Here is a 10,712-nt window from a genome sequence, read left to right on the forward strand (position 1 = left end):
TAAGAAGTAAGTAGGTAAAGGTGGTGTGTGTGTGTGTGTGTGTGTGTGTGTGTGTGTGTGTGTGTGTGTGTGTGTGTGTGTGTGTGTGTGTGTGTGTAAGAAGTAGGTAGGTCTGTATATATGTGTCTGTGAGTGTGTGTGTGTGTAGGAGGGAGACAAGATACTTTTTGAATGTGTTTCTATACATTCCTTCTGGGGAAAAGCTAGCAGCAGTCTTTATGCATTTTGTTGGGTGCACCTATTTTAATCATTCATTAAACAGTAGCCCTATTGAAAACTGTAAACATGGTGGGGGTGGTAGAACTTAATGATGAAGTGGTGGCTCAGTCAACTGAGGTTCAAGTGAAGAAAGAAATTATAGGTGAAAATGCAAACTCTAGCAATAATCTTGGCCCAGTCGCAGGAAATGCAGCTGTTCCAGTGACAGAGACAGAATATGATCTCGCTGAACGACAGACTCTTCTTGCTGTGTTGCAGTTTCTCAGAAAGAACAACCTGCAGGGAGCTGAAAATGCTCTTTGTAAAGAGGCTGGTCTACATGATATTGGTGACAGTGATCTTAGTAGTGGTCAAGTAGGAGAGTCTGATCTCGGGGAAACTTCTCTGCTCAGCCGTATGGTGCCTGACAGCAGTACTTCTGTCTTCATCGCCAGGGCTTCATACAAAGGTCCAACAATAGCTGCTGGAGATGATCAGCCCGACATTACTGTTGTGTTATCTGTGTATAATCAGCAAGGAGATCTCCTTATGTATGAGGATTATTACAGTGGATTGAAGCATTTTATAGAGTCAGCACTGGACTGTCATTGACCTGAGCTTTCCAAAATTTTGTACCACCTTTTCGTCCATGTGTATTTGGAACTGGTCTACAACTAACATGAGAATGAGGCCAAGGCTTTCTTTGAAAAGTTTCATGTTGATCAGGAATGTTATTATTAAAATGCTCTCAGTGTACTGTCTGGTTTATCTAAAAAAGAACACATGCAAGGAAATGAAACCTTGCTGGATTTCAGAACTAGCAAATTTGTACTGCGACTTTCATGAGACTCATACCAGCTCTTAAAGAGGCACCTCCAGGAAAGACAGAACAACCACATCTGAAACACTGTTCAAGAACATCTATACATAGATATATCTGATGGAACACCTTGCAGTAAGCAGCACATTGATGCAGTGACTGGGAGTCTGGCTGGTGAAGCAAGGAGGGAATCCAACAAAGTTAAGGTTTACTTTGGTTTTCTTAAAGAGCCAGAGATTCAGGTACCCCTGGATGATGAAGATGATGAAGGGGAAAATGAAGAAGGAAAGTCAAAGAAAAAGAAGCCTGGAAAAGATAGCTTGGGTTTAAAGAGCAAAAAGCAGGACCCCAATGCTTCTCCATAAACAAGAATCCCATTGCTTGAATTAAAAGACTCTGACAAGTTGGATAAGATCATAAATATGAAGGAGGCTGCTAAGCGTGTACAACTGGGTCCTGACTGCCTTCCTTCCATTTGCTGCTACATATTCCTTAATGCTTATTGGGGCCTCACTGCAGTAGATATCACAGATGACTTGAGTTTGATAGCAGGAGGCTTTGCAGACTCCGCAGTCCGTGTGTGGAGTGCAACACCAAAGAAACTACGTTGTATTAAACAATCATCAGATCATGCATGATAGACAAAGAAGCAGATGATGTCCTGGAAAGGATTATGGATGAGAAAACATCAAATGAGTCAAATATTTTATATGGTCACACTGGTCTTGTGTATGGCATCAGCTTTAGTCCAGATAGGAACTATCTGTTGTCATGCTCTGAGGATGGTACAGTTAAACTATGGAGTTTCCAAACCTTCACTTGTCTTGTGGGATATAAAGAACATAACTGCCCAGTATGGGATACTCAGTTTTCCCCATATGGATACTACTTTGTATCTGGCAGTTATGACAAGGTTGCTTGCCTGTGTGCCACAGACCATTACCAACCATTAAGGATATTTGCTGGTCACTTGGCAGATGTTACTTGTATTACATTCCATCCCAATTGCAACTATGTAGCCACAGGCTCTGTTGATAGGACTATCAGGCTGTGAGATGTTCTTAGCAGAAACTGCATCAGAATTTTCACAGGACATAAGGGACCAGTTCATGCATTGACATCTGCCCCTTATGGGAGGTACTTGGCTTCTGGAGCTACTGATGGATGGGTTTTGCTATGGAATATTGAAAATGGCCTGATGGTTGGAAAGCTAAAAGGGCATACAGACATGGTCTATGCACTATGATTCAGTCGAGATGGAGACATTTTGGCATCAGGTGCAAAAGATGACACTGTATGCCTCTGGGATTCTGTAAAAGCTTTTAAAGACTTAGCGACTGATGATTTTACCACAATAACTGGCCATATAAATTCACAAGAGTTGCTATTGGGGACCTATATGACAAAATCAACACCTATAATACATCACCATTTCTCCTTCTTGCAGTTGGAGCTTTCAACCCCCAATAAGCACTTTGTTGTTTTTCAGGTAGTTTCTCCTGGTGGCTGCTGAATACAAGCAGATGTTGTGAATGGCTTACAGATTACTAATGGATAATAATGTTTTCTGTATTGCACTGAAACAGTGTAAAGGAGAAAGGGCGATTGCTACATTTTACGTAGAACCACGAAAAGATATGAAATGAAGATTTGATGCTAATCTAAAGGTAGACAAGACAAACTGTTAATATTTGAGGTGATCATTTACTTCTTTAACTACATTTTTGTAGTCAATGGCTACCAACTGTAGAGTAAGTAGCTGGAATGGGGAACATGAAAGACTGGTGCTAACCCACCTTACTTTATTTACTTTTTTCATTTACTTTATTTTTATTTTAAACATCATCATCTCGTTGTATGTGTATATGTGAGTGTGTGTGTGCAATTGTAGATCAAGAAAATCTGGGAGGGTGATACTTTTTCATTCAGAAGAATTCAACGTTATCTGGACAATATACATATTTAATACATTCATACAGGGCAGGCAGACTGAGATTTGAAGGTATCATTTACTGAAGTGCCTATATCAGAGTCATGTACTCCAGCACAGATGTCTTTTTTTTCTTGAATGTGACACAGATCTCTCAAGTGTACAGATTTTTGCGAATGTCCAGATTTTTGTCTCGTATTTTTGATCCATTTTTCATAAAATTGTGGTTTTCCGGCAAAATAGTGGCAAGTTATTAAAGGCTGAACTTAGAAAATAATGAGAGAGATTTGAGTTTCAGACTTCATATCTTTCAGAAAAATTGTGCTAATGTAAAACTTGTTATTCTGTCAACTTTCTAAGTTTGTAAGTGCAATATTTAAACATTGTCTCTATTTGTGGGCCTTTGTCTCATTTTTATTTATGGTTTTGTCCAGATTACTTGATCTAAGTGGTTGAGAGATAATTATTTCTTTAATTTTCTGCATACTTCACTTTCTTGCTTCACTGTTATGTCATTTGATGTTACAAATGGAAATAATACATTGTGTTAGTAAAATGAGGTATAATGGTAAACAGACATAAAATATGATTTGAATAGCACTTCAATCTATTAAAACAGTAGAAGGACATTTTGTTCTGATGCTAAAAATCAGCAGCAGAATAAGAAACATGTTGTTTGTCAACAAGACCATAATGCTTGAATGTTTTTGTATATATTTAAAGCAAAAGTGAGTGAAATAATATAGATGTTCAAACAATAATATAACTTGTTTGGTGCTTATCCATTACTTATTTTTCTTTAAAATTCAGATTGTTCATTATTTTTAGACCTTTTATAACCATTCATTTCATTTGACCATCTATTTTTTTTTCTAATCTGTGTACCAAAAGCTACATAAGTTAGATATAAGTCTAACATCCTCATATTTAGATACAAGTCTAACATCCTCATATTTAGTATTTGTTCTGTACTGCTTAGACATTGTATGTGAGCATATGAAGTAAGAATATGTTAAGTGTGTGTGTGTGTGTGTGTGTGTGTGTGTGTGTGTGTGTGTGTGTGTGTGTGTGTGTGTGTGTGTGTTTCTGTGTGAATGCTTAAAAGGGAGGTAGGGATTTGTGTGTGTGTGTGTGTGTGTGTGTGTGTGTGTGTGTGTGTGTGTGTGTGTGTGTGTGTGTGTGTGTGTGTGTAAAGTGGAAGGGGGGTCGGTAGGGTTTTGTGTGTGTGTGTGTGTGTGTGTGTGTGTGTGTGTGTGTGTGTGTGTGTGTGTGTCTGTGTGTATACGCGTAAGATGAAGGTAGGGTTGTGTGCGTGTCTGTGCATAAGAGGTATGTGTGTGTGTGTGTGTGTGTGTGTGTGTGTGTGTGTGTGTGTGTGTGTGTGTGTGTGTGTGTGTGTGTGCATAAGAGGGAGATAGGTGTGTGTGTGTGTGTGTGTGTGTGTGTGTGTGTGTGTGTGTGTGTGTGTGTGAGTAAGAGGGAGGTAGGAGTGAGTGCAAGAGGGAGGTGGGGGAGTCATACTTCACAACTGTCCAGATGTTTCCTTCATACTTTTGGTTTGTTTCTAATAAAATTGTGTTTTTCTGGCAAATCATTGAGTACTGAAGTCAGAAAATAATGGCAGACATTTCAGATTTAGACTTCATATCCTTCAGAAATTGTATACTAATACAAAACTTGTTGTTCTATCAACTTTCTAAGTAGGTAGGGAGATGTATGTGGGTGTCATGCCTCTCACTGCACAGAGTATCACAGAATGTCCAGATGTTTGCCTTATATATTTGGCCTATTACTCATAAAAATTCTGTTTTTTTTTTTGACAAATCACTAGAATGAACTAAAGATTAAAGTTACTAAATAATTACACACATTTGAGTTTCAGAGTTCGTATCCTTCAGAAAATGCATTCTAACACAAATCCTGTTATTCTAGCAACTTTAAATTTATAAGAGCAATATTTAAAATGTGTCCCTGGTTTGGGGCCTTTGCCCCCCCCCCCCATTATAACAGGCTTTGTCCAGATTTCTTGTGCTAAGAGTTTGAGAGGTGTGTGTGCATGTGAGTGTGTGTGTGTGTGTGTGTGTGTGTGTGTGTGTGTGTGTGTGTGTGTGTGTGTGTGTGTGTGTGTGTGTGTGTGTGTGTGTGTGTGTGTGTGTGTGTGTGTGTGTGTGTGTGTGTGTGTGTGTGTGTAATAGGGAGGTAGCATACCCCTCAACTGTCCAGGTTTTACAGAATGTACAGATTTCTGCCCTTTATTTTTCTGTTCCTCCTAGAAAGTATTGAAGTTGCTAAATAATGGCAGACATTTGAGTTTTACACATCAGATCCTTTAGAAAAATGCATGCTAACACAAATCATGTTATTCTAGCAATTTTCTAAGTTCATGAGAACAATATTTATAATCTGTCCCTATTTATTTTAAGCTTTGTTTAGATTTCTTGCACTAAGAGGTTGAGGTATATGTGAGAAAGTGAAAGGCCATAGTTTGAGTTAGCAGATGGAATTTATTTTCAAGTGCATTTTCAAGGAATTGTGAGCTTCAGGGGAAGAGAAGTTTACTGCTGCTCATGCTAAGTCTGTTTAAAATGTGCAACTGTTTTGTTTAGCAAATGTTATCACTATTGTGGTAGAGAATTTTAAAGCAGTGTTAGTAGCACAGCAGGTATTGTGTCTTGATGCAGAAGGCTGTAGGTTCTACTCCCACACCATGTAGATTTGTATTTTAAGAGGGTGGGTGCTGCAGTCCTGAGTATGTCCTCCTTTGGATGAGATGCCTAGTCACTATGAACATGCTTTTTAGTTTGCAATCCATTCACTATTGAAATATACCAGCTTACCATTTTTTAATGTAACATAGGCAATTTATAGTTCAAGGACAGGAGGCACTGAATTTGTAGATAAAACACTGAAATATAAAGTTGTTTGCTAGCAGCAACCTCTTCATTAGTTTCAGATATCTTCAATGTGGAATTATTCAGATGACTTTTATTTCTGAAAAGATTATTCATATTGACTGATACTGGTGGATTGTAATGATAGAAGTTTGAGCGGCCTTTTATGGTTGAAATGTTCTGAATTGTACAGTTTTGCCATTATTGGTGCTTATGTTTTGTTTCATTGCATACTGAAAAAATGTTCAAAACTATAAAATTAAAACATTGCTCTAACAAGTGGCGCTATATTATACAAGGGATATAATTTAATTATTATATATTATATTTTAATACAATCAGGAAGGTGAATCAAAGAACGTTTGCATGGTCTTAAAAATATGTGTAAGGGTCCTATGATTTGAAAACAGCCCAAAGGTAAACTTTATCCACCACTGGCCAGATGCATTTTATTTGAATGTGAGTTTCAGTGCTGTTTCAGTGAATTGTGATTTTCAAATGCAGAGAAGTTTTAATGCTAAGCCTGTTTTTCATTGTAAAACTGTATTGCTTTGTTTAGCAAATGTCTATCAGTGTTTGTGCTATAAAATTTTAATTAAACATTGTAAATTAAATCCAAATATCTGTAATTATTGTAGAAGTAAAGCATAAAACAGTATGCACACTGAGAGTTTTGAACATTGTTTGTGGTAACTAGGGAGAAATAGCCAAGGAATGGGACACTGGAATGAAGGGGGAGGTGGGGTCATACCTCGCAGTTGTCCAGATGTTTGCCTCATATTTTAGTTTGTTTCTCATAAAATTGTGTTTTTCTGGCAAATCATTGCGTACTGAAGTCAGAAAATAATGGCAGACATTTGAGATTTAGACTTCATATCCTTCAGAAAATGTATACTAATACAACACTTGTTGTACTATCAACTTTCTAAGGAGGTAGGGGGATGTATGTGCATGTCATGCCTCTCACTGTTCAGATTTTCACATAATGTCCATATGTTTGCCTTATATATTCGGTCTGTTACTCATGAAAATTCAGTTTTTTTTTGAGAAATCACTAGAATGAGCTAAGGATTAAAGTTACAAAATAATTACATGCATTTGAGTTTCAGAGTTCGTATCCTTCAGAAAATGCATTCTAACACAAATCCTGTTATTCTAGCAACTTTCTAAACTTATAAGAGCAATATTTAAAATGTGTCTCTAGTTTTGGGCCTTTAACCTCCCCCCACCATTATAACAGGCTTTCTCCAGATTTCTTCTGCTAAGAGTTTGAGATGTATGGTGTGTGTGTGTGTGTGTGTGTGTGTGTGTGTGTGTGTGTGTGTGTGTGTGTGTGTGTGTGTGTGTGTGTATGTATAAGAGGGAGGTAGCATACCCCTCAACTGTCCAGGTTTTACAGAATATACAGATTTGTGCACTATATTTTCTGTTCCCCCTAAAAAGTATTGAAGTTGCTAAATAATGACAAACATTTGAGTTTTACACTTCATATCCTTTAGAAACATGCATACTAACACAAATCATGTTATTCTAGCAGTTTTCTAAGTTCATGAGAACAATATTTATAATCTATCCCTATTTAGTTTAGGTTTTGTCCAGATTTCTTGCACTAAGAATTTGAGGTGTATGTGAGAGAATGATAGGCCCTAGTTTGAGTTAGCAGGTGGAATTTATTTTCAAGTGCATTTTCAAGAAATTGTGAGCTTCAAGGGGAGACAAGTTGACTCATGCTGAGTCTGTTTAAAATGTGCAACTGCTTTGTTTAGCAAATGATATCATTATTGTGGTAGAGAATTTTAAAGAAATGTTAGTAGCACAACAGGTATTGTGTCTTGATGCAGAAGGCTGTAGGTTCTACTCCCAATTTTAAGGGGATAGGGTGCTGCAGTCCTGAGTATGTCCTGCTTTGGATGAGATGCCTAGTTACTATGAACATGCTTTTCAGTTTGCCATCCATTCCCTATTGCAATATACCAGCTTATCATTTTTAATGTAACATAGGCAATTTATTCTTCAAGGGCAGAAGGCACTGAATTTGTAGATGAAACACTGAAATATAAAGTTGTTTGCTAACAGCAACTTCTTCATTAGTTTCAGATCTTTTCAATGTGGAATTATTCAGATGACTTTTATTTCTGCAAAGATTGTTCATATTGACTGATATTGGTGGACTGTATTGATAGAAGTTTGAGTGGCCTTTTATGGTTGAAATGTTCTGAATTGTACAGTTTTGTCATTATTGGTTCATAAGTTTTGTTTCATTGCTTACTGGAAAAAATGTTAAAAACTATAACATTAAAACATGCTCTAACAAGTGGTGCTATATTATACAAGGGATATAATTTAATTATTATATATTATAATTTAATACAATCAGGAAGGTGAATCAAAGAACTTTTGCATGGTCCTAAAATGTGTGCAAGGGGTCTACAATTTGAAAACAGCCCAAAGGTACACTTTATCCACTATTGGCCAGATGCATTTTCTTTGAATGTGAGTTTCAGTGCTGTTTCAGTGAATGTGAGTTTCAAATGCAGAGAAGTTTTAATGCTAAGCCTGTTTTCATTGTAAAATTGTATTGCTTTGTATAGCAAATGTCTATCAGTGTTTGTGCTATAAATGTTGAATTAAATGTTGCAAATTAAATCCAAATATCTGTAATCATTGTAGACATAAAGTGTAAAACAGTATGCACACTGAGAGTTTTGAACATTGTTTATGGTAACTAGGGAAAAATAGCCAAGGTGTGGGACACTGGAATGGCTGTGTCGGGAGTTTCATGGGAATAGCCAGGGAGTGGGACACTGGAATGGCTGTGTGGAGGGGTTGCATGGGGGGATCTGGGTTTACACCCCCGCCTGCAAAAAATCCTGCAGGCTCCCATGAATGGGAGTCATTTAGAGCTCAAAGCTGATACTGGCTCAAAGTGCAATGTTATATCAGCAGAAACATTTTCTAGAGTAAAAGCTGCAGAACAACTTGATTTGACAAAGTGTGCAAAGCTTGTTGTTTATGGTGGTGAATAGATTCAAACCAAAGGCTTAGTAGTGCTTTCATGTTACTCTGCTGGAACAGCTATGACTTGCATTTTTTCACCGTCAAGAGACACGTGCAGTCATTATTAGGTCTAAGAGATAGTTTCAAAATGGGACTGCTTTCATTTAATAAAGAAGTTCATCATGTAAGCCTGAATGACAACTAAAATTTTGACCAAACTATTTTTTTCTGAATATGCTGATATTTTTGCAGACAAACTAGGCAAATTACCAGTTGTGTACTCTATAAAGTTAGACCCAGAGATTATCCCAGTTGTCAGACAAGCATGAAAAGTTCCAGTAGCTATTCAGAGCAGAGTCAAAGCTGAGCTAGACAAAATGGTGCAGCTAGGAGTAATTTTTCCAGTAGAAGAATCTACTGAATGGGTATCATCCATGGTGGTAGCTCATAAGAAAAGCTCAGATATCAGAATATGTATTGATCCAAGAGATATGAGCAAAGCATAAAAAATGCCTCATCATCCAATGTGCACAGTCTAAGAGATTGCTACCCTCATGCCAAATGCCAATTTTTTTGTCTTTGATGTAAAGAGTTTATTTTGGAAAATTTTGCTTGACAGGAAACCTTCATACTTAACCACATTCAGTACACTATTTGGAAGATACAGATTTCTGAGAATGCCATTTGGAACAAATTCTGCCAGAGAAATCTTTCAGCGTGCGATGGAGCAAATTTTTTTCTGGCTATCCATGTGCTATTATAGTAGACGATATTCTAGTAGGAGGCAATGGTGAAGCCGAACATGACAGAAACCTCAAGAAAGTTCTAGAAAGAATATGTGAAGTGAATCTTAAGCTAAATCCTCAGAAGTGCAAATTCAGGCTATGGGAAGTTACTTATATTGGTCAATTGTTTACCAGCTCAGGCTTATGACCAGATCCTTCAAAGCAAACAGCAATTCTCGAGATGCCAGCTCCAGACAATATTCAAGCCCTACAATATTTTCTTGGCATGGTCAACTATCTAGGCAAGTTCATTCCAGATTTAATCCAACTTTCAGCACCGCTCAGGGACCTTACATGCAAAGCTGTAATTTGGTCATGATCAGAACAGCACCAAAGAGTATTTGATACCCTGAAACAGACAATTGCTAACCCACAAACTCTCAGATAATATGATGTTCACAAACCAGTTACTCTTTCCTGTGATGTTTCTAAGTTTGATCTAGGGGCAGTCATTCTTCAAGAGGGTAGACCAGTAGCCTGTGCATTGAGAACTGTTACCCAAATCGAGATGCAGTATTCTCAGATTAAGAAAGAGCTTTTGGCAATTGTGTTTGCATGTTTGAAATGCCATGATTATATTTATGGTCGACCTATCCAGATCAAAACTGATCACCAACCTCTTGTTACTAATTTGAGAAAACCTATTTATACAGCTTCAGCTAGACTACAACACATAATGCTCAAATTGCAAAAGTACAATTTCACTATTGTTTACACAAAAGGATAACTTCTTTATCTTGCTGATACTTTATCCAGATTGTCCAGAAAAAAACACAAAACAGCATAACAATGAGCAACTTCATTTTGAGGTCATGGAAGTGAGACATTTTTCTTTCACATGTCTTAATGAGCTCAGAACTCACACAACTTCAGATTCAGTTCTCTAGAAGCTACATCTCTTTATCAGTTGAGGATGGCCTTCAGAGCAATCTTGTTTACCAGTAGTAGTTCAACCATATTTTTCATACAGAGATGATATTTTTTTCAGACAATGATATCATCGTGAAAGGTCCTAAAGTGATTGTTGCAAAATCCTTGCAAAAACAATATATTGATCTTGCACTGTGGCCACCCAGGAACTGATTCTACCA

General features: G+C 37.3%; 1 pseudogene; it reads left to right on the plus strand.

The window, feature by feature from the left end:
• Positions 1-285: 285 nt before the first annotated feature.
• On the plus strand, positions 286-2,488 carry LOC122803250 (annotated as a pseudogene).
• Positions 2,489-10,712: the final 8,224 nt, after the last annotated feature.

Source organism: Protopterus annectens, chromosome 5.part1, assembly GCF_019279795.1.
Source record: "Protopterus annectens isolate FY-2018-M chromosome 5.part1, PAN1.0, whole genome shotgun sequence".
NCBI lineage: Eukaryota > Metazoa > Chordata > Ceratodontiformes > Protopteridae > Protopterus > Protopterus annectens.